The sequence below is a fragment of the Pimephales promelas genome, chromosome 18 (genome assembly GCF_988280905.1).
Source record: "Pimephales promelas chromosome 18, fPimPro1.hap1.1, whole genome shotgun sequence".
Classification (NCBI taxonomy): Eukaryota; Metazoa; Chordata; class Actinopteri; order Cypriniformes; family Leuciscidae; genus Pimephales; species Pimephales promelas.
Genome location: NC_142786.1, coordinates 29,329,175 through 29,354,993, shown reverse-complemented (window position 1 = coordinate 29,354,993; position 25,819 = coordinate 29,329,175). Strand labels below are relative to the sequence as shown.

Below are 25,819 nucleotides of genomic sequence, written 5' to 3'. Positions count from 1 at the left end.
GTGTGTGTGTGTGTGTGTGTGTGTGACTGATGCTTCTGAGCGGTTGTGATCTCTCTCGCTAACTCCCAACCATCTTAGTCAGCAAAGCTTTGCATTGGTTAAGTGTCTGCTTACAGAAATTACAAACCCGAAAAAGATAAAAGTCTTAAAAATCGGTATAAATCCATCTGAAGGAGGGAGTGTCGGGAGGACGGGATGGAGGGGATTTGGATCTGGCACAGAATTTACTCAGCAAAATACCTAACAGCGTATATCAGCATGAAGTGGAGTGGGATAGAGGTATTGTGTCAGTCACATCATGGCAGGCGAAATGCTACAAATGAAAATACTTAAGTGGGAAGAAACATTTTCAGGAATCCAGGGTGGCTATAGCTATATAATATATATATATATATACTGTATATCTCCTCAATCAAAGTGGTTGGGTTGCTATGAACATGTGGGTGACTGGTGTTTTAATGAATAGCACAGTTGCTAACAAGCACATTATTAATTTTTGGCTTTTTAACTGAAGGAATGGCACTCTGACTAAACATGCAGGACAACCAAGAAATACATGCTAAACTTTGATCATTACTGTTTGCAGGGCTTCCAAATTGTCCTAAATAGTCTTTAAAACATGCCTGCCTTTGATGTTGAACATTCTGATGAGCAGATGGAAACCCAAACCTAAGTGCAGACTGATGAAAGCTAAATATGCTATAGCTTAAAGCGATAGTTCACCAAGAAAAGAATAAAGTGAACTATCGCTTACCCTCGTGTTGTTCCGAACTCTATGCAAATATGATTGAGGACTGAATCACAAGAAAACTAATGTAAAAATTACCATAGAAATACCATAAACATTGCCTATTTGACTCACATTCTGAGACTTTTGAAGCCATAATTGTTCAGGAATTTTGCCATTATTCAAGTCAAGTCACCTTTACTTGTATTGTGCTTTTTACAATACAGCGATAAACAGGAAAATATAATGAATGATGCGAACAGACTTCAATTATGCTGTAGACCAGCTCTAGACAATAGTGCCATTATTCATCTGAAGTCAGTGAAGTGTTGATTCAGTTCAATAACTGTGAAAAGTTTAGCAATTATGAAATGTGTTTAATTCAGCTAGAAAGCAGCTCTGCAGAAAACAGGGATGTCATTATCCAGTTCTCATCCAATCATGCCGGGGCAGTCAAATCAATAAATACTGCTGAATACTAAGAGTCCCAACCAGGGGCGGTTCTAAGGTCAGTGAATATTTGGGTAAACTAAAAATTACATTAAAATTGGCTATTTTTATTTAAAGGAATTAATAAGTTTAAGGGAATGAAGAACAAGAAAGGCGTGTTGTATTAGTGAAATAACTATTTGCAAATAATTTTAAGTAGTATGCATACATGCATTTTCTATATGAATCAAGGAAATTAATTATAGCATATTTTCATTTCAAAAAGTAAAAAAAAAAAAAAACTCAGTAGTTAAACATTTCTATCTATTGTAAAACAGTTGTCAAATATAAAAACGTTCATCTACTTACATTTTTACAAAGCATTCATTCAATGTCAACACCCTTCTGTGAAAGGTAAGCTCCGCTTTCTTTAATCATTGTGACATGAGCTAGAACTTTAAGCACAGAGATTATTTAAACGCCTCTGATTGGCCAATGCATTCAACGGACATGTCTGTGATTGGCTACAATGCTCAACGCTGCAAAAGATAATTGTAAGTACCTTTAATGTGAAGGTAAAAATCATGGCTGGGTAACGATTAATCGCATCCAAAATAAAAGTTTGTACATACATAAAAGTATAAACAAAAGTTTATATATATATATATATATATATTATTCCTGGGCAAAAAGAGTAGACAGTTAAACTGCCAAAAATTGCTGTTTGTAATTTAACAGAAAAAAAGTAAATCATATAATCATTACTGTAAGTGAAATAAAGACATGTTTATTTATTGGTGAACTGTTGTGTAAATGCAAACCATCAATATATTCATATTCACTAACAAATGCCTCTAGTTGTTAAAAGAATAAAAGGAAAATCCTTTAAATTAGTCATTCTCATGTCGACCCAAACCTATCTGACTTTCTTCTGTGAAAAAACAAGAACAGTTGTGGTTAGCATTGACCACTGACACTGAATTATGGACAAAAACATTTCTCAAAATATGTTCTTCTTTACTGAAGAAATTCATACAGGTTTGGAATGACATGCCAAAGTTAAATTTTGGGGTGAACTATCCCTTTAAGAAGTTTCCGGTAGATCCCATATGTTTTAGAGTGGGCTATTGCAGAATATTTCAATGAAATTCTCACATTTCATGAATAAGTGCTCCTAAGGCCTTTTTTTATTTAAAAGCCTTTCTGTTAGATATGATAAGAAGGAGATCTCACGAACAAAACAAGAAAATAAAAACCTCCCTAGCTATGAAAAAAACAATCCATAATTCATAGTCTTCTGTCTAGTCTGGGGGCAAAAGTCATAGTGGCATCTATTATTGATCATACTTATGTTATTAATTCACAATACGAGCTTGAGGAAGAGCTAGACATGAGATCTGACAGTTTCTGCTGTGCATGGTGATCTTCAGAGTCTTTAAGAAAGAGTGCTCAATTCAGTTTGCAGTTAAAACTGTATCCGTCACTGTTCACCTAAATGGTGTAACAAAACATACAAATTATAACAAAGCACTTCAAAAATCTGTTATATAAATCCTGTTATTGTTTCACTCCAAAAGATTCATTGCCCGATTGAGCGGTCAGAATGTTTCAGACTAAATCGTACAATCGTAAACTGATTCATACTGTTTTGCTAAAATGTTTGACTAATTCATTGTAAACAATCGACTCATCTGATTCACACATGAATCACTCTAACACTAGGTTTCATTGTTCATTGTATTTCATGTAACATAGTACAGAATTTCAATTTCTAAATAGTACAATAGAGGAGAATATGAGCGCACGCATAAAATCAAGGTGTTTTTTTCCTCCTTGAGTATGAGACATTGATTTTATACAGCAGCCCAAACTAAGAAAACATCAAATTTGCTGCAAATTCTGATATTTATATTCAGTGTTGGGGTAACTCATAAGTAACTTATGGTACATAATTAGATTACTTTTTGCTTATATAAAATGCAATTAAAATTCAGTTATCTCCCATAATATGTCTTAGTAAGATTTAAATGCTTAACTTCATGATCAAAGCTTTGTACTTGTATTGCTGGGGTCAACACATAATACAATGCTTATTGAGATATATGTACATTTAAATGACTCTCAAAAGCCTGTTGATACTCACATTTTCAGCATTTTTTTTAAATTATGTATGGATAATCAAGTTGCTTCAGTCAAGTGCATTCTCATTTACTTTGAATGGGTGGTGTCATGCTTTGCCGAAATCAAACGTGGCTTCTGCTGCATCACGTCACTGGTGTTACTTGCGGCAGAAGTTGAAAAATGTTAAACTTTTTCTTTCTTTTTTTAAGCGCCAACGCAGGCGTCAGCCAATCAGATCGCCTATACAAATACCCTAGCACAAGCCAAATGCGTTCAATTTGTAATTTGTATCATATATAATACAACAGGCTTCAAATAGTAGCTTTGCTACTGTACTGAAAAATAGCCACACTACTACCTCACTACTAGTTCAACTAATACCGTCAGTAATCTGTAGCAATGCCACGGCCCATTGCCTGGATGTGGATGGAGCTGTAACACACACGTGTCTCTGGAGAGCGGTTGAATTTCAGAGTCTGTCACTGGTTCTTCCTGTGGGGGAGGTCAAAGGGGAAAGAGCCAGCACAGGGTAACTCAGCGGCCCCTGAACAAAAGAATAGATGGCAGGAGAGAGAGACGTGAGAGAAACGGTGGGAGTCCCATACATCACCCTTTCTCTAGGCCAGCAGGATGCCCCCCGTTCACGATTTGTTACCGCCAGGAAGAAACAGCCCTGTCATTGTGAGCAAGTAGGTCAATGGACCCCAAGCAGCTGAGAGAACACAAATCAGTCTAATGTAGCCCAGAAGAGCACAGAAGACAATGAAAACAGAATTATTGTTTGACTGCATCAAAAAAAGTTAACGCTCCACAAAACCAATATAAGCATTCTGTTGCTAAAAGGATGAAAATGTAAAAACTTACAGTAGTTTTGGCATAATGCCGTCATGTTATTTAGGATTTTGTTTTTTTTTTAGAAAAAAAAACTGCTTTTGGCTAAAAATAAACTTTTAGTCACCAAGTCAAGTCATGTGCGACAAATGACGGTCCATAAAGACCTTCATTACTGTTTGTTAAGGTCAATAATTTAAATATCAAATAATTGGTCTTTTTTTAATGATAAGGCATGGTTAGATTGTACACTGCCATGTGGTGTGACTGCAAAAACATGATGGTAATTCATGATATTTGTAAATATATATATATATATATATATATATATTTTTTTTTTTTTTTTTTTTTAACTTGAAAAATCTGTTTAAAAACTTGATTAAAAAATGAACACACATTCAAAGTATAAAGAAACTATGTTGTTACTTTTTACTTGGATACACCACGACATCTTTAAAGTCATTAAATTGAAACTTCTTGAAAAGATAATAAAAGGTTTTTCCAACATGAGTAAAAATAGTATTATATTTATAAGATCTTGGCACATGTGTTTTAACTAGATTTTCTTTATGTCAAGACACTGTTAATCATCCCCCACTCGCATGCAATTAGGGCTGTAATCACAAAAGACTACATTTAGATAATTGGTTCACACAGTCACTGATAATATATATCTATATAGTATATATTTATATATATATATATATATATATATATATATTTTTAATGGTTGATTCTTAAATTTCTGTCCTCAAATATGAAGTTTCAATTATCATTGTATACCAATTCAAAACAAAGATGTCCTGCCTGTATGCAATAATCAATAGTAATGACAGTGCCTGAAGCCACCATAAGATACAGTAAAACAAGTATAACTGACAGGCAAATGTGTTTATCTATATCGCCGCTGGTTACATTTGCACTTCAGTGTGCATTGTGTTTACAATTGTCCTAAAAGGGCATAGCCAAAAGGGTTAATGCAATGAACGACATTGGGCCCCAAACACACACAGCATAAGACAGACATCTACGCAAACACCCACGCAGGGGGCCTAGCATCTGGCTAAGCTATCAACGCTCTTGTAACGTCTCTTGTCAATTTACGGGTCCTGTTTTTCTAAGTTAGTGCTCACTGCGGTGCTTTAAATATGCAGCTGAAGAGGCCAGATCCCCATCTCTGACCTCAATACGGCCTGCTATACCCTCTTATCACAACCAAACGAAAAAGGAAAGAGAGAGCAAAATACTCAATGACCAATGGGCGCAGGACTGTGTAAACCACTGAAGCAACTTGGCAGCAGTGTGCCGAGATAATTTGGACATCAAGCTGAAAGCATACTAGTGCTTGTACTAGAAACAAGGTCAGCATGACAGGTTACAGAAGTGTGGGAAAAGCATGCCGTTCGGCCGTCGGGCTTGATTACTCACTCGCTCCTTCTGAAGGAGTCAGGTCCAGTCTCTCTACAGGCTCGGTTTAAGAGCGACCAAAGTCATCTGTCTGTCACTGCCGGTTTCCAGTCACACAGACAGGCAAACAATGAGGAGGAAGTCATGAAATGAACCACAGCCTCTGGTTTCTGTTGTGTCTCGGAAAGGCCTCAGCTCCCACTCAAGAATCTGTGGCATGGACAAAAGAGAGAAGGTCAAAGATGATTCCGGAAACAACAAGGTTCTGGCCCAGAGTGTGTGTAAAAACCCCGTCCTACTGTTATTTTGAGCTATCAGGAACACATTCCTTCCAAGCTCTGGTTTTTCAAACACTTAGACAATCAGCCAGAAGGCTAGGCAGGGAGAAAGACCTGTGTGTTGTCGATAGAGCCATACTTTGGGAGTCTTAGGGTTTTCTTTTTGTCCTTTTCCAAAGGAAAAATTGAATTCTCTCATAATTCACTCACCCTCATGCCAGTTTAGTTCTTGCACAAACCACATTAGGAGAAATGTTTGAAGAATTTACTGGTTTGCTATAACTATAATTAGTAAATGGGAAGTCTCCACTGCAGTAAGATAGCTATGTAAATATGCGTATGACTGAATGACTACCGTTTTAGTGCTAAAACAGGTGAGAGATGTATAAATAGACCATTTTGAGTGACACAAACACTTAGGCGGAGAAAAAGAAAACATAAATCAACAGAACTGTTAAATTTATGTCATTTTCAAAGGTTGTTTCATGTGGTTAGGAAATACAGCATTAGCATACTTCACATTTCAGGACCCAAACTGCAGCACACACCCACCCACCCACACACTCATACAGGTCCTTCATTCAGGCCTGTGGAATGTGAGTGTGTCCAGGTGCAGACCGAAAAGACTCGGGACTTTCCCCCTCAGCCCTTCTGATCCCTGTAGCAGAGCTCATGACTCAATATGGACACACACATTAGAGAGAGAGAGGGAAAGATGGCCACTTGCCTAATGAAAATTTTCCCACCTCTTCCCTATCAGCAATAGCTAAGATTACCCACAAGTCAATGACAAGTGCTCTCTGAGGACTCAGTAGCAGGAAAGGAAGTGTGAAAAAGCCACTCTGGTAATTATTTATGAATATACCGCACATTTACAGCTATCAAAATATATTTCAGTGCTTAATAACTGAGGCTATGAATTGACCTTATGAATGTGCCATACTTTGCTGATCTATGGGATATAGAGTTACACACCTTTGAAGAGAAATCTAACAGCCAATTGATTCCTTGGAAAACACAAACATTAAATTGGACATACAAATTACACAGAGGATTCTATCTCAAGGCAGTAGGACAAATACATGTGTATCTGGATGGAGTACAATCTTACAATCTTTCTAAAGCTAGTTACATTGATCCAAAACTGCATTAGGAAATTGACCAGATTACCAGCTGGGACTGGTAGACCATCTTGGTCAAGCTGGTTAGGGCTGGTAAACTTTTCTTCTGGCGAGGCTAGAAGACTGTATGGCGCATCAGCTGAACACCAGCTAGCCCAAGACTGGGAGACCAGCTTTATCCGCATAAAACTAGCAAACACGTTTGGCTAGTTTAGTGTAAGGCTAAACAGTCAACCACCTTATCAAGATAATTCATCTTGGACCAAGAGTATCTGCAGTGTTGCACAAGCAAAAGTTAGGCCTGTATCGTTTCAAAATGTAGCTTTACCGGGCACAGTCCACATACTCTTACGGGAAATTGTAAGTATTACTGTTTTGGCAAATTGGTAGCTAATTTTTATGAATACATATGACATTTTTGAATATGAATACGTATGACACTTATACAATTTCATTCAATCTGTTTACAATGGGCACAATGATTAGCCACCAATTTGCCAAAACAGTAATACTTACAATTTCCCATAAGAGTGTGTGGACTGTGCCCGGTAAAGCTACTTTCACACTTTTTTCTAAAAATCTGATGTTTCCAATACAAATTACATTGTACAAATACATTTTTCATGAGATCGTTTCGCTTGATAAGACCCTTACTCATCGTCTAGAATCGTTTAAACCCCTTTGAACAGTTTGCAGTCTGTACTGAAAATGTCATTTGGACCTTGAACCGTTTGGTTCCCAGTGAAGTGCATTATACGGAGAAAAATGCTGGAATGTTTTCATCAAAAAGCTTAATTTCTTTTCGACTGAAGAAAGAATGACATCTTGGATGACATGGAGGTGAGTGAAATTGATCAGGAAGTGTTTTTCAAAAGTGAACTACTCCGTTAATGTTATCGTCACATGTTGGGTACTACTGCATCTTTGAGTCCAAGACAAATTTCCTGAGCGAAAACAACTAAGTCTACACTTGATTCAAAGGAATGTCAAGCAAAAACCACTGTGAGCAGCTTGACCACCTTAAAGCAACGCTAAGTAGGATTTTTTACCTTCAAATAATCTTCCCAAAATCGTTTCAGTGGTTCGTCAAGTCGTGACATGGCGAAATGCACTTATGCCACTGCTTTGCAGCCCTTTATTTGGTATACGCACGCTATGTAAGAGATTGCCAGATCAGGTCGCGTTTCTGCAGTTCTAATGAGGACAATTCCACTTCCAACTGAGGCGACCACATGGAAAAGTTCCTTGGTGTTGCTTTAAGAGGTTAGGACATTGTTTTACCAGGAGGGTAGTCCAAAGGTAAAGAACAGCAAGGACTGACCGTAACTCTAGAGCACATATGCTGAAATTGATCAAAATATGGCAGTTCTCTGAGTTCACAGCTGTGCTGACTGTTTGAGCTGGGCCAAGCTGGCAGTGGTCAACAGCTGAGGCAGAACTGGGCACCAAAGCAGCTCAGTGACAGCCCACATTCCCCCAGCTCAACAGCCAAACGCTTCTTTAAAGAGCCCGATTATGCATTCCCAGCCTTCAGCAGTAAAGCAGTCCTTTAAAACGAATGACACTGGATTCTCAGCACTTAACACTGACGTTTCTCTACATAGATCGTGCCGCCACAGTCAGAGGAGGTCGTTTGAAGCACATTCTCAAAGTTCCTTCACACAACCAGTGAGTGCATTTAAAGAGACCACTTGACCTCATGATCAAGGTAATTAATAAAGCAAGCTTCTAGCAAAAAGCACATGCAAATGCTACGCGAGAAAATTCACGTAGGAATTAGCGTATGAGCGCCAAGCTATTTTTACGATGAATTGTCTGCGGTTTGTGTGCCAACAGTGTTTTTCTAATGCAATTTCCATCTAAACAACCTGTCCGTCACTGTTAACTGTGTACATCTGCTGTATATCCAATGCTTTAAGTTGCAGTAATCCAGCAAACAGCTGCAAAGGGCTAAAAAAGCCACATGATTTGAAGCTCTTGCCAGCTGCCTGCCATCTTTGAGTTAAACACATCAAAAGTTCTTCATTTAACACCCTGGAGGGGGGGTAGAGATGGTGGGAGAAACACAGAAAATAATGAGAATAAATGCAAGCAATGTGTCTGGGGACAGTCAAAGGCCTGTTTTACACCACACGTACAAGCACTAAGTGAAGCAGCAGTTGTTCTTTCACACTGACAGCATTGCACCTAGTAGCTTTTTGTTTGTGAATGAATCACTCATTCACTTGACACTTTCTTTTCCCACTGAATGCTCTCAGTTTTGATCTCCTGCCTTTAAAGACTGACTATGAGCAGATAGCATTCAAGTGTGACTATCTTCTACAGATTCAAATTGATTCTTAAATTCTAAACATCGTTTTCCTAAATGTAAGTAACACATTGTCAGGACAAAAAAAGGGGTAAAGTCAGCTGTGAGCGCAGTCACAGTGCAGCACCAGTATATATATATATATATTATATATATATATATATATTTTTTTTTTTAAAAAACAATATCACACCATTTACGCATTTGCAGTGTAAATGCATTCATGCCACCTCTGAACTGCATTAAAACAGTCAATGTAAATACATCTAAATGCCACTTTGGATGCAGCATCTGACACGTCTACAAGTGCAAAAATGTCTTTTGTTGTTACTGTTGATTGGCACCCCTGTAGCGTTTCATTCTGATTTAATTTATGGATTACATAGAATAATGAGAGGCAGAATCATGTCAGTTCAATTTAGCTTGTTCCAGCAGCTGAGAAGATTGCGAAGTAAAAGACGGGAAAAGTGGGGAAATGCTAATGATGCTTAAACACACTTTCTAGAGTCTCTTAGTAGGCTATATTTGCACACACACATTTTAATAACAGATAAGAAAACTTGTTTTGGTGTTTGGTTGCGTGAATAATTCAGTGGCTCATCATTTATAACACATAAAAAGCCACTCACTTGACACAAAAACTAAATGAACCCGTGAAAAAGCTGAAATCTTTTCAGTGAATGTATTCAAATGATTCAAAACCGAATAGTGTTGCCAAAAAATATTGTTATTTCGATACTGAATAATCTGAAACGGCTCAAATACTTATTTTCTGCAGTATAGAGACCAGCTGCGTGTTCTCGCTCTCTCCTTTTTCCAATGGTGAACTGACACACCCGCCTCCTATCACTCACTCATCTCATTCGCTTGCAAACAGCTTGAAAAATTAACCAAATAAAATGCACTAAAACGGTCTAACACATACAAACACATAAAAATGTCAGTCTTGAGTATTCAGGTAAATACATTCAGTTATACAACATAACCTATGTTGTTGTGTAACAGTATATTCATCCACGCATACGCTCTTAAAGTGACAGCAGCCTAATAAACCTGCTGCTGTCTGTCATGTTATTCAAAGAGCAAAAGGCAAAGAGAAAACCACTTTCTGCACTTGACTTTAATTCTATCCATTGATCTGCATTTAATCTTTACAATGAAAACTATCCAGTGTTATTTTACATTTGATTATTTTCATTTCTAGATTATTTCTTACCTGAATACTACTGTTAGACCCGACTGAAAGTCTCAAAGCCATGTTTGTTTCATTTGACTCTTTATTCTACTGTATTTATTTGTGCTATGATGGCAATTTGTTTATTTGTTCTTATATTAATACTGACAGTTCACCTGTCTTTTTGGGGTAAATGTAATTCTCTGTGCAAGTTATTACAACAAAATTACCCAAATTATATATATATATATATATATATATATATATATATATAAACAAACTTTATGGTGGTATACATGCAGTTTCCCCCTGGTATCATAAATGAAACATTTTTCAAGGTTTCGTCTCAAAGTTGGAAATTCCAGTATCGTGACAAAACTACAGAACAGCATCTCTACAAAAAGAAAAAAAAGTGATTTCTAGGTCAGAACATTACTATTTCATAATTTGTGGCTGAAATACTTAATCAGGAGTTAAAAACTGCTTGAACTTGACTTCAAATCAAATTTACATACTTTTAGATTCACCATTGGCCAAGCGTTCACATCTGCATTATGTTTATGTGGCCAAAGTGTCTGAGGGTGACAGGAAGTTTGAGGGCACTTTAGGTCCTGTCAGAGAGTCTTCTTTAAAAGTATTAAAGTTAATACTAAGAACAGGAAGTCAGGTGACACAAAAAAAAAACTAAAAAAAACACACCCGCTCAGTCAATACACCACAGACAAGCATACGTGAACAGAGAGAGAAAATAGGTTAGTCACAGAACGCTTAGTCAAAGCTTTGAGCTGGGCCGCCACACACAGCGAAATAGATTTGGTTGTGGTTTCTGGCACAATGAGGTCTTTCACATGATGCCCTGAGGGTGGTCCACTTTGGCCGATCCTATCAAGCCGCCCTCCACAGTGCGATATCTCACCAGTCACCATGACAACAACCTACCAAACACAGAGTGCTCACACAGGTGCGTCAAGCCACACAGGTGCTTTTGGTCGGAGAATAGAGAGGGGTCATGGGAAAGGATAGAAAAAAAGGGGTTCTGAAGACTGAAGTATACGGTGAAAGGCTAGTAAGAAAGCACACATCAAGATTGTACCAGTCTTTATATATCTACCCACCGCGTTCTGATATCTGTGGCCTCGCAGGGGAGCCGATGACTTAACATTTATGTAAAGGTCAGATCTATATGTGAATTACTCACACATACAGTACAAGCGCACAATCACACACATCTTCAAACAGGACATTTGATTTATCCATGCACAAAAAAAAAAAAAACTTATTTTTCAGAAACTAGATCTCCACGAGTCAAACTTGAGGCCAGAAAGGGAGAGAAAGCTAAATATCATTTATATAAATATTATTCTTTATATAATATAAAATATAATTTTATAAAAATGTAATATATTCAATTACATTTTTAGCACATTTACAGACAAATCACTGATTTATTCTGCTTTTCACAATTAGTCAGAAATAATGAGATAAATCACTAGTTTTTAAACAGTCAAATATCAAAACTGTAAAATGAATGTTCACTTTAACAGGGGCTGAAAAGAAATACACTGTCAACATACAAAATAAATCTTGTCCAGATAATATCTTCATTTGTATCGGCTTCAGTACAGTAACAATATGAAATGTCGTACAATAATTTATAATTGTGATTATTTTCGCACACTGTATAAATAGGCCTTTATTCATGAAAATATACAGCTGCCTGTGTATTTTAGCAATTGGAGCCCTTGCAAAAGACCTCGGGGAAGTCTGTCCCAGACCAAAATTAAATTAAATGTAGAACAAATTGAGACTTTTTCTTCCGAATAAACTCTCCACTAGAGTTTTCAAAGTAATCCCATTCCCAACAATGTTTCGAACACCTTTTTGCCAACAGATTTGTTAGATTTTCCAACAAATATACAAGTCGTCTGAAATCAAGGGTTACGAATACAATGTAAATATTTCTCATCAAATTTCCAACCGCAAATACCATTCATCTGAGCCAAGGTTACTTCTTAACTGAGTAATTCATTAATCCCATTAAGCTATGGGAGTGCAACATCAGAGGGATCAAAATGTTGATGTCTCCTTTTTCTACCAAGTCATCTTATGGAACAAAACCTATTTGAAAGGCTGAAATGAAGAAAGCAGAGGGCTTTTGTTACGACCTCTCACAGGAAAAGAACCAGATATGAACGTATGCCTTGCTTAGCATCAAACCCATGAGCGTGGGGTAGATGAAACCGGTAGCATGCTGGGAATTGTGCATGTGCTAAAGTGAGAGGAGGTGGGTGTGCTCCTTTCCTTGCATGTGAGGTGGCCAGAAAGTTGTGTATTTTTGTTTAAAGTCGGTGCCCAAGTAAAACATTACTCGTGTGGACCCTTGCTGAATGAGCAACCTCCCCACTTGAGCACTGAGGCCGCCTTATGGATAACATACGTCTGCGGGGGGAAAAGGGAGGTATAGAGAGCGGAGAAATGAAAATAAAAGCCGCGAATCAATAATCATGTTTGACAACGGCAACTGACTGGAACTGGAAATATTTCAGAGAGGAACGCAACTGTGCGAGATGCAGCAGTTCACAGGGTGTGTTTTGTCAAAGGCGGCCACTGTTACCGCTGCCAAAAAAGTTGCATTCCACCCCCAGACTGGATGGCTTTAGGATCTGCACGCAGGCAGGAGGGGGGGTTTGGTGATTTCCATCATACTTCACTGACGCTCTATGTTTTGATACCGTCAGAATTAATGAGGAACATGTCCACCTTGCACATACACCAAACATTAAGTCCATACATCAAACCAAAGGCTAGGAAAATAAATGCTGACTTATACTACGGTTCCAGTTCTTTCTAGTTCCACCCCAGAAAGCAAGAAATATTCCCTCAAATATGTGGTTATTTTGAACTTCAAGACATTTTCTATAGAGGTTTTAAACAACTGACTGAAGCTGAAAGTCTAGGTTGCGCCCTCACAACACTTTATTTTGGTGAATTCCAACACTGCAAGTGAGAAAGTTTGTGTATGTGTTTCTGCCCAGTCAGCCCAATGGCAGAAAGAAATGATGTGCATGCAAGGAATCAGCCAGAGGATTAGACCACACTTTCAACTATGCTGCTCTCCCTCTCTATGGGAGAATATTAGAGTGCAAAATGTATATGTGTACAGTATGTTTCAGAAGAGATCGGGTTGATTTTAAGTCATCATATGTGTGAGGATAAATTGTATGTCAGAGTGTGTTTGCACTTTTCATTTATGGGGACAGTTTGCACTTCAGATGGGAACCAGTTTTGAAAAAAAAAAAAAAACTTTGAAAAAAGTGGTTTATTAATAAAGTAAATCATACTAAGGAGGATTCGAATTTACATTTTCCTTTGTGCCATTTACCTTATCTACGCACACATATATTATTCTCATTACTGTTTTTACTTCATGCTTCAACTCTCAATAAGAATAGAGTGCCGAAGTGATGACGTCAATTTGTAGGACAACTCGGAAGCTAGCGGCGCATGGGTTCCCTCGGTCGAAAAGCAATGCATTTTCCCCACAGACTTTTGGAAAATCGTAAAAAAAAAAATTCTGTATTTAACAATGAGTTGTGACCCTTACACGTTTTGTCTATCAAGATCATCTTTACAAGTTAATCCAACATTTATACATTTTGAAGCCTTTATAAAGATTTTAAAAAACACAATCAGACACAATAAAGTTTAAAAAACCACAAGCAGGTTATAACTGTGTGTTCTGTGTCATAGATCAAAACGTGAAAATATTTAGAGGCTTTGTTCACCACAGACCTTATTTTAGGTGATTTAGCAAAAACCCATTTAAAAATCCCATAGACTTTAGAGTGAGGGAACCGGAAGTGCTAAATGCTAACTCACTTCCGCGTTTTGGCCTACAGAGTGACGTCGTAACTTCGGCACTCTATTACAAAAACATGGAAAAGCAAAATGTGCTTGGAAAAGCACAAACTTTTTGATTGCTTTTGACCTGTATCTGGAGGCATATTAATATAAAAATGCAAAAGTAACAACTATTCCACTCTTTGTTATCAACAATGTCATATCAACAAGTTTTTTTTTTTAGAAAGGACATTTTAAAAGATAAAGTTAGGAGAATCAGGGAGAATCGTAGAATTATTAATCATTTGTAGTAATCAAATCCATAAAAAAATATACAATGTAGTCTGATTACGAGTATTTTAAATTGCAATATAATCGAATTACAATTCATTCCAATGTGATTACGTAATCCTGGTTAGATATAATCAGTTACTACCCAGCACTGTGTGTGGGTGTTAAGCCGGGAAGACGGATTTTCCATAGTTTTAGACCATGATCATCAGTTTGTATCATTGAGCTCCATGAACTGATGTCAGATAACCGAGACGTACAAAATGAGCAGTGCTGTGGGTCCCAAGGACCAGGAGCAAAAGCCACTGGTAGAGACACTACAATGTCAACATACTCCATCAAAATGACTAATGACCTAGCACCACGTTTCATTATTTTTCATAGATGAAGTCAACATGACTGAGCTAGACTTGTCCAGGCTGAGTAAATACAGCTTGATCTCCAACTAGTCACCTAGAGGAATACAACACGAGTACAAACTGTTCACAGAACAGCACATTGAATCAAAGATGTAATGTGTGGCCGAGTTCCACGAGGTCATAAACCTCATCAATGCTAAAGTAAACTTTGTATTAAGCAGAGCTCGGTTTGCCCCCCTTAACTAGCAAGCAATCGGCTATGACTGCACTTCAGAGCACAAGAGACATAGTTGGCCACTGTGCTGAAGAGCCAAAAGTGATGCATTAGATTTGAATAATAAAAGCACAGTGCACAATTCTCACACCTTTGATTGGTACCTTTTAAAAAACCACAAGTCTGCCACATGAATTTAGACACTTAATGAGACAGGATTCTCTTTGGCACACCACAGTTAGAAAGGGATTAATTAAAGAAAAAAGACAAGTAAAAAGGGTTAATGGTGCCAACAGACAGATTCTCTAAGAGAAGTCGGCCGAACTGCAGCATTAGGGATACAAATGTTAAAGCCGACTGAAGAACAACTCCATCCAATACTGTCAGCACACACTCCATGAGAAGCTTTAAAACCAATTAGTGAATATTGATGAAGCAACTGAAGGTATTAGGTGCCACCAATGAATTAAAGGCTATGAGCTTAAGACCATTATTTCCAAAGTAAAAGGCTACACTGACAAACCACTACGAGCACTGCACAAAGTGACAGCTTTAGCACTTCCTTTTTACACATGCAAATGCTTAATTACTTTATACGAGTAGAGCGCAGATGACTTTGGGTACATTCACAATGGAACATATGTCTGTATATGTAATACAGGTCTGTTTTATTTTTGTTTTTTTGTTTTTTAACAATGACATTTCACACTGAATGTCATATTAAAGTATATATTATGATATCTGTCATGTTGGTTGCATATGGTTTTGGGAAAAAAAAAAAAAAAAACATTTTCAAGAATTTCTTGGTATTGACTCTACAAATAGTGTAACCAAGTTAAAAATAATCTATGTATGTATGTATATATATATATATATTAGGGCTGTGCAAAAATTAATTGCGATTAATCACATCCAAAATAAAAGTCTGTGTTTACATAATATATTTGTGTGTGCTGTATTTAATTATTTTGTATATATAAATACCTATGCATGCATGTATATATTTAAGAATTATTTGCGCTTAAATTCTGTATATATATATATATATATATATATATATATACATAATCTATATTATATAAATATTTTATATATGAATAACACATTTTCTTAAAATATATACATGCATGTGTGTGTATTTATATATACAAAATAATTATATACAGCGCACACAAATTTATTATGTAAACACAGACTTTTATTTTGGATGCGATTAAATGCAATTAATTTTTGCACAGCCCTAATATATATATTAATAACTTTTTAAAAACAAAAATAGAAAACATCACTGAACTTACTTAAGCCGTTTTGTATTATTTTCCTGTTATATCTTTAAAGCTGCTTTGAAACCATCTGTACTGTAAAAAGCGCTATATAAATAAATGTGACTTGACAAAAGAAATTTGTCAATTTGGCTTGCTGTGTAAACATTGCCATATTACTGTATACATAGGGTGTTTTCCACATAAGGAAAAAATATCTTGACATATCTTAAGTCTCAAGACAAGGAATTTCACTGACCCTAAACAAAAGAGTAATAAGTCTTGAATATGTAGTTCTTAATGGCCACCGTGTTTCAGACACTTTGTGTATATTGACCAAGATGCTTCCAACAAACCAAGCAACGGCTCTCTCTCACAGTAATGCACTGTCCCCATTTAACCTTCTTTAGATAATGAAACATAACACACATTTGGTTCTAAGCTGCCTTGAACACCAGCTGACTGGATAGGGGTCAGGAAAGAGAGGAGAACAATCCACACCCTAACTAGTGGAGCAGCCTCCTGCAGATTGTGAACTGTCAGTACTAAAACACTCTCCGCCTACTTGCTCTAATGAATCTGCTAGAATTCACAGGCACATTGGCAGATGTTCCAAAGGTCTGCCACTCTCTCATTTGTGCCGCCCACCTCAAAGCTCTCTCGTTTCAGATCTTGCTCTCATAATCAGAGTCTTCTCATCTTTTCTAAACCACAGCACATTAACTAAAAACTTCTCATGGGAAAATATCTCTCACCTTTCAGTTTACGCGGCTTAGTTCTTTGTCAACACGTTGTTCAAAGGTGATTTCTGTAAACTGTGAGTTTAGATTGCAGTGAAGAACGTTTAGTCTCTCAGTCTCCACCACGTGAAAGGTTCTCAGTGACTGGGTCTCATGTAGTCTCCGGCAATATTCAATCCTCTCTGAACCATGTGGAACTGCTTAAACACAAACACAAACACAGTGTGTAAAGCCAATCTCCAACTGTCACAGGACATTGACCTTCATCCTCAAGTGCAATATACAGTGATTGCTTTCACAGATGTGTTCTGTTCTAACTAAACTTATAAAGAAAGTTCCAGCAACTCATTTCCTTTTGGTTTATCTCTAATTCCCACCTTATCACATCCCATAATTTACATTAAATTGTCTATAATTAGCCTTCCAATGACATTCTGTTCAATTATTTTAGTCAAAATGAAACAATAAAATAAAATATTTCTGCATCTTGCGATTGTGTTTGAGTCAGACCTGATCCTGTATTATTGCCATCAGTGCCAATAATGAACCTTTATCTTTAATGGCCAAAAGTGGCGTTGCATTATCACTTTTTATTCTGCGTTTAGACGAGCGTTTTTGGTGGGAAATCCGCGTGCATATGGTGACGCAAAAGAGTGTGAAATTCAATGTAGTATGCACTCCAGGCGGCTAGGTGGCAACATGAAGCACTGCCACACAACAACACCAAGTCTGCGACCCTGCGTACAACCTTCACTGTCAAGCAGACTTTTGCGTTTATTACCGTTTACACAGGAACGCGGCGGTGGAGCGTTTTTAAGATTTCCAATCTGGAAGGTGGTTTCACTTTTTTGCGTTTTTAAGCTCCAAAAACGCTGTCGCCGTGTAAACGAAAGGCACATCTGATAAAATGTTTTTACGTTTTCAGATTTCACCCACGAGCGTTTTCGTGTAAACATGGCCTAAGTATAAAAGAATAGCCACACCACAACTTATAATAATGACACAGGAGGATATCATTGAATCACTTTCAGAATGATGAACGATGAAAACACTGACAGCCAATCAGAATCCACCAGACTTTAAAGAGCTAGAGAATTTAAAGCGACAGACGCCAAAACTGCAGTGCGCGCTTAGAATAAACAGAACTTTATCATCTTCTGATGTGGATGAGAATATAGTTATAGTTATAGTTTTAGTTATGATTCTTGCTGTGAATGGGCCTTAGGAGTGTAGTAGAAGAAGAAAATAGCTAAAAATTTCATGACAACACAACCTGGCTGATAGAATCACAGAAACATTTCAACCACGTTCACGTTCTACATGACATTCAATGCAGCAGACAGAATTTTTAAAAAGTTACTTTTATTCCATAGTTAATTTCAGTGTTATTTTAACATTTATCCATCAATCTATTTGAAATAGTTTTATTTTCATGTTAGTAAAGTAAGTACATTATTAATGCACTCTTGTCATTTTGTTCTATATTTCTTTTTTTGGTTTTAACTTTGTTCAATGTTTAATTACGTTTTTCAGTTTTAGTAATTTTAGCACTTCAACTTTCAGGTCATTTCATACTTTAGGCTGATACATACTTTTATTACTGAAATCTAATTCTCTTTAGACATAACAACACTAGTCCATTCCATGCTTGAAGATCCCTCTAAAATAACTGTACACTTTGTTTGTAAAATAATCAGATACTTACAAAAAGTATGGAGATTACATTTTTAATTACTTAAAAAGTAAAGCCAGACCGATATATCGGCAGACCGATATTATCGGCCGATATTAGGCATTTTTCCAAACTATCGGTATCGGCAGTTATAATGGCCGATAAATGAATATTTCAAAAATAAAATAAAAACGGACGAAAAACACTCCTTGATCCATGTCATGAGTGTTGGAGTTGTATAGTTTGTCCACCAGAGGGCACTCTACACCGTCCCTGTTGGTAACAGTCGTTGAGTTGGTCACGAGACATACATTGCTTGAATAACAAGTAAAAGAACATCCTCATCAGTTCACTTAACTCAAGCATGATAAAATTTGTGACTATCATGTCCAGTTTAAAATAAATAAATAAAATATCGGCCGATATATCGGAATATCGGATTTGAACGGTATCGGTCTTTAAAATCCTTTATCGGTCGTTTATCGGTCAGTGCACATACAACTGGCATTTTGTAGATCACAGAGATTAAATAAGTACAGTAATGCATGCTGAAAATTGCACAGGCGAGAAATAAAGTATGAAATCTTGTGAGCCCACAAGCTACAAAACAGCCAAAGTGCCAAACCACAGATATTTATCTCATTCAGCTCAAATGACATTTTCCACAGGTGTCGACTAATAAGTAAAAAGGAATAACAGAGGAATGAATTCAGGAAAACAGAAGTAATATGTAGGTGTCAGGGTGTGAGTGAGAGGCAGCAATGGAAAACAGGCAAGAAGAGGAAGAGGAGGGGAGGTTATTCTGGGTGGAACAAGGAAGCTTGGATGTTGTGTGCCAATCTGAACCATAAAGGGATTTTCTGATGAGAAAGCAGGAAAGAGGATGGGAAGAGAGAGGATAGGAGACTTCACAGTACAGTAACATCTGTGATGCATTTGCATTGAGCTGCGAATAGAGCACCAGGTTCATGTGCTGGAGAGAAATTCACAACAGTCACTGCTCAGGATATCAATCTACAAGTCAAATTTAAGACTTTTATAGACTTGACCTGAACAAATACAATTAATACAGTACTCTCTACTGTATGTTTATGTTTGATTATCACATTAGCTTACAATGCTTCTGATTCTGTACTCTCTTAGACGAGGATGCATACCAGTGGAAAAAAAGTGGGGAAGCGTTTTTAGGCCCTGCCTTTTGCACTGTAAACAGATTAATACAACTTTAAAGACTACAAATGCTACAGTAAAAACATGTTGGTAAACAGTAAGTTCTCTTATGGTGTTCTGTGTTTGACATTGTGCACCTTGGCTTCGTTCTATATATTACCATTTACCTCAGCTTGTTGAAGAGTTATTTGTGATTAACCACTACCTGTGATGTCCTTGTGATTATCTCTTCCCATCTATGTTTATATGGTGGTTGTCAGTATAGATGTCAAAGATACAAAACAGATTTTAATAGCAGTATGGCCTGGCTAAATCAGCAGAAAGGGGCTGTTGTTGGATTTATGACAATTACTATTTTAAATTTTAAAACGTACAAGGTTGCTGTGTAAACATTTTACGGAATTATTCTGCAACCACTAGGGATGCACGATATATCGGCCACATTATCGATATCGGCCGATATATGATCATTTTTTATGTTATCGTTATCGGCCCAACAAGAACATTTAGCCGATATCTAAAAGCCGATAAATCATGTATTATTTTCTTCAGCTAAGACACTTTAAATGCGCACTGTTCAACATAATGCTTTTAAATTGCTTGAAATACGATTGAAATCACTTTAAAAAAGGAAAAATCCAGTTAAAGTGCAAAACATGCAGCGCAAGTCTGTCATATCGGCTACTAGAGCCAGACCGATATATCGGCCGGCCGATATTAGGCATTTTCCATAATATCGGTATCGGCAGTTATAATGGCCGATAAATGAATATTTAAGAAATAAAATACAAACGGACGAAACACGCTTCAATCATCTCTCCTTGGCATGTTATATTGAAAACGTATGTTTTACAATTTACAGTATGATGTTATCTATTGCTAAATTATGGCTCATCATAGACTAGCTAACCACAAAGCAAGCTAATGCCACTATCATCAGTGGAAGACCGCTAACGTTAACATTAATGAGCTTGGAAACCACAATGAACTTTTTCTGCCTAAATAAAGTAATTATTACTGTATTTATACATCTCTAGTTACAGTTAGAACATTTAGACATAGAGAAAAAGTATCAAACGTATCTTGTGCAGAAAATTTAGCTTTTCTTTTACACTTGTGTGAAATCCAACAATATTTAATGAAAAAAAAATATATCGGCCGATATATCGGAATATCGGATTTTAAAACCCAAAAATATTTGTATCGGTATCGGCCTTCAAAATCCTTTATCGGTCGGGCTCTATCGGCTACACAACATTAATATAAGAACATCATAATTGTGTTTGTATCTTGGCTTTTAATAAAGAGACTTTTTATAATCAGGCTCTCAAAAATTGTCTAAAAATTTGGATTTAGATTTATCGGCCAATATATCGGTTATCGGCTTTCAAATATAAAGAATTATCGGTATCGGCCAAAATTGTCATATCGGTGCATCCTTAGCAACCACAGATGTGTTTTCGTTGTTGTTGTAAAATTACAAGTATTTTTCTCCTTAAGCCCCGCATGATAAACATAAGCATTAAATAAAGCAATATACTCAGAAAGGCCTGTCTCAACTCCATTGTAATGCCCTATGGGGAACCAGATGTGCCCTTCAGTCTCTCCAAAAGTGCGAAAGTGTGAAGAACATTGAACAGCTCCACTTCAAAACAACATAATGAACTCTTGCAGAAAAAAGCACCGATGCACAGTCCCTTCGGCATGAGCGCATTCAAACCACACATAAACATGGACATAAACTTATACCAGTTGCTCCCAGTCAGAAACCGACAGCTTGTCACATGAGAGTGCTGGAAAACTTCACGAGTGGTGCGGTTGGGCAGAACCCGTGGAGCCCTGCCTGCGCATCCCTACAGTTTAGTACCGTCAGCAAATTCGCACTCAGTTTCGAGACAGTAAAACATCAGGCTTTCTTGGCTGCATGGAGAGCGATAGACGGGGAGTAAGTAAATCAAAGCATATGCTGACAGAAACTCACTCTAATTTCAAAGCCCTCCACCACGATCTTGACAAGGCCCTAAGATACCAAACTATTAAAAAACATAAGGGGGTGCCAAAACAACCGCTGTGATGCTGGGAAAAAAATGAATGCTGCGGATGATGCCTGATGTCACGGTGCAGCCGGAGAGCTCTGACTCCAAAAAAAAAAACTCTGAGATTTGAAATTAATTTCTAAAATAATGACCCTGGTACTGAACTACAAGGAAACGCAAGGAAGCGTTTTCGGGTTCATCTCCCTCATCCTAAAGCACGTCTGAGAGCTAGAAGGTGTCTATTTACCTTTCCAATAAGGAGACAGAAGTGGGCTCAGGAGTTCAAGACAATAGAGCTGCCAACCAGAGATCGCTCCTCTACTACTACCTCACACACACACTATGATTTATGGGTAGTAATTACTTCACTGCCGGTGACATCATCTCACCACGCTTCCCGCACAAAAGTGACTAATTAGCTGTGCTGTCTTCTGATGCCTGCAATGTCTTTTTTTCCTCCTATTTTTTGTATGGAAGACAAGGCATGTCAAAACAAGACATTTCAACAACCCAAGGCAACACAGCTATCTCTGTAGCAACCTTTCCAAGCAGGCATACATTATACACCATGTGTGTCGCTCTCACACACACACACACACAAACACGGTGTCTCTAAACCCCAGCAGACGGCCTCTAAACAGTTTACTTGGAGAACAAATGCAGTGATGGGTAGAAGTTTCCAGTTGATCCCCTTGTCAGTTTCAAAAAAGACAAAGGATGCGTTTGAAATCGCTCCATATACCCTTATACAGTGCACTATTTGCAACCAATTGTAGTGGTAACTGAAAACATAATGCAACTCAATAATGAGTGTATAACTCATGCACAGAATACACCATTCACATTCACAGGAATATACCCAGGGTCCAAATTCACTCACTCATTTTCTTTCACTGGACTGTTTTAATGGAAAAAGTAGGGAATGGTGAATGAGGGTATATTTTAGATATAGCCATTAAGTAGGGATGCTCCGATCGATCGGCATCAGCTGATAATAACATTTTATGACTCGATCGGTACTCACTAACTTGGCCGAACTTACAAACTGATCGCGATTTGATGACGTCAACGCGTGAGAGGAAGTATGACGCGTGGGGACTTAAATTATTTGGCGCGCAGTCATGTCTTCGCCGGTGTGGAACTACTACGATGTTTCGGAAAAAAAATGAAAAATTCCCTATTTGCTGTGTATTTTCCAAAGAAATCTCACGTGGAGGAGCATTGTCCAAAACATTTAATACAACGAACCTGATTTGTCACTTAAGAACGAGCCACCGCGAGACGTAAGGCGAATATGAAAAACTGGCAACTGCAAAAAAGGCAACGGTAACTAGTAATCTGACTCTCACTCAGCTTTATTTTGTCCTGCTCAGACTTGTATTGGACGATGTTAAAATTACATCAGACTTCTCCATTTTAGGAGACTAAATGTTTATTTTGTCCTCCACAGTATTGGACAATGTTTAAATAAACCTTATGGGCTGCATTAAACTGTTCCATTTTGTTTATTTGTCTTATATTAAGTCAATTAAGCATCGGAATCGGTATCGGTATCGGTCGATCACCATGACAAGAAATCGGTACTTGGTATCGGCTGCAAAAATCCTGATCGGAGCATCCCTACCATTAAGTATTCACTTTGTGGTTGGCAGCATCCGAAATCTTAGGTAATGACTAAGCTAACCTCACGAAAGTGATGCATTTGGTGATAAATTAGTGAATATTTAATTACTTCAATAGTAAATTCTCACTAAAAATGACATCAAAAGTGGAAAACGTTGCTCAAAAAACATGCATAATCAACTGTGAATCTACAGTGGGGCCAAAAAGTATTTAGTTAGCCAAAGATTGTGCAAGTTCTCCCACTTAGAATAATGAGAGAGGTCTGTAATTTTCATTATAGGTACACTTCAACTATGAGAGACAAAATGAGGGGGGAAAAAAATCCAGGAAATCACATTGTAGGATTTTTAAATAATTTATTTGTAAATTATGGTGGAATATAAGTATTTGGTCACCACAAACCAGCGAGATTTCTGGCTCTTACAGACCTGTAACAACTTTTTTTAAAAAGCACTTCTGTTCTCCACTCGTTACCTGTATTATTGTCACATGTTTGAACCAGTTATCTATATAAAGACACCCGTCTACAGCCTCAAGCAGTCACACTCCAAAACTCAACCATGGCCAAAACCAAAGAAGGACAACTAGGAAGAAAATTGTAGATCTGCACCAGGCTTGGAAGAGTGAATCTACAATAGGCAAGCAGCTTGGTGTGAAAAATTGTAAGAAAATGGAAGACATACAACAGGGCTCAACATAAAAAAAAATCCCCACTGGCCCCCGGGGCCAGTAGATCAGAGTTTTGCTGGCCCCTTCTATATTTTGACTGGCCCTGAAAGAAATACAAGGAAAAGCACTTTTCCATTAAACTGTATTTATATACATTAGGTGGATTAATCAAAACAGTGAAGGAAGTTCAGGAATTAAGAGAGAGACCCTGGTGGAGACATGCAAAAATAACCTAATTTCAGCGTCCAGTAGATTATTTGTCAATACCTGCTCTCTCCTCATCTCGATCACTCTCTCTCTCTCTCTCTCTCTCTTTCCCTCAGTCTCCTCATCTTACTTATTAAAGCTAAAGTATTCATTCAAGAGCAGTGAGTGATTTTCTTTTTGCCTTTAGTTGTTTGATTCGCAGTAATGTCGCAATCGTCCGCATATTAGACTGCTTCCCCTTTAAGAACGAGTGCAGATGTAAGTCTACTACTGATGCACCATATTTTCTCCCAACTATTTCCATAACTGCGTCCATTTTAGACATAAACTGTTTAAATGAATCTCCAAGCCAGTCATTGTGACACATTTTTGTGTACATTTGATCGTTTAGACGCGCACATGAAGCCCAAAGTATATACTTATCTCGTTGCGGTCTGTTTCAGATCGCGCGCCGCGTCGGGAACAGCATCTCTTGCGCTTTTTGTGCTTTTAATAGCTCTTTTTATTATTAAACGCGCCCCGCAATTTAGCAACAGAAGTGACTGCATTTTACAACAATCACCGATCGTGCTGATTCTGTATTAAAGTTTGAGTTAAGGAGAAATGACAGCGTGCTACTGTACTGCTGTGATGGGAAGGACTTTGCTCTAGACAGAATGCAGGTTTTAATGGTTTTACCTAAAATATATTCTATAATCTTTGGAAGCTGAAATCTAAAATAAAATCATATTATTATATCACAGATCTAAAGTGTATAACTTGAATGTTTAGTCAGGTGTTGTGCGCGCTGTGGCACCGCGTGAGATCTCTCTCTCTCTCTCTCTCGATCTCTTTTGGACTGCGCGAATAGCAAAATGCATCACAGACAAATGGTTTAATTTTATTATATATAGGCCTAGACATGGCTGGCGACTCAGCGAGATGGTTAATGTTTTTATAGCAACAATAAATGATAGCCTACATGTATGCTATTTCTCCCGCAACAGCAATAACAATAACGTCCAAGCTTATCGATACAGCGGTCTTTCAAAATTCAGTCCCGTTTAATACCGAGTACGCATCCATCAGGTGTACTGTGTTTTCCATGACTCTAGGAATGTCCAGCCTCATAGTTCGTTGGCATTTTAACATTGACACTCTTCGCGCCACACTGTTTATGACGTTTGCTGTTTGTTTTGCTGATCGCCAGTTACTGGCCCGCGCGGGCAAGTGACTGGCCAATCAACTAGCCCGACATACTCTTTTACTGGCCCCGGGCCATCGGGCCATTGCTTATGTCGAGCCCTGCATACAAGACCACTGATAATCTCCCTCGATCTGGGGCTCCACGCAAGATCTCA

General features: G+C 37.6%; 1 protein-coding gene across 5 annotated transcripts in view; it reads right to left on the bottom strand.

Moving 5' to 3' along the window:
• The window catches only part of nrsn1l (neurensin 1-like), a 404,164-nt gene that overhangs the window by 176,111 nt on the left and 202,234 nt on the right, over positions 1-25,819 (bottom strand). For 2 of the 5 annotated variants that reach the window (XM_089123357.1, XM_089123358.1), the window contains 2 exons: positions 17,118-17,299; positions 5,537-5,725 (listed from right to left, as the gene is read on the bottom strand). The exons of 1 other annotated variant lie outside the window; for it this stretch is intronic. The gene's annotated coding sequence lies outside the window, so the exon portion shown is untranslated. The remainder of the gene's footprint in view (positions 1-5,536; positions 5,726-17,117; positions 17,300-25,819) is intronic. 2 more of the 5 variants (XM_089123359.1, XM_039681108.2) reach the window with 1 other exon arrangement.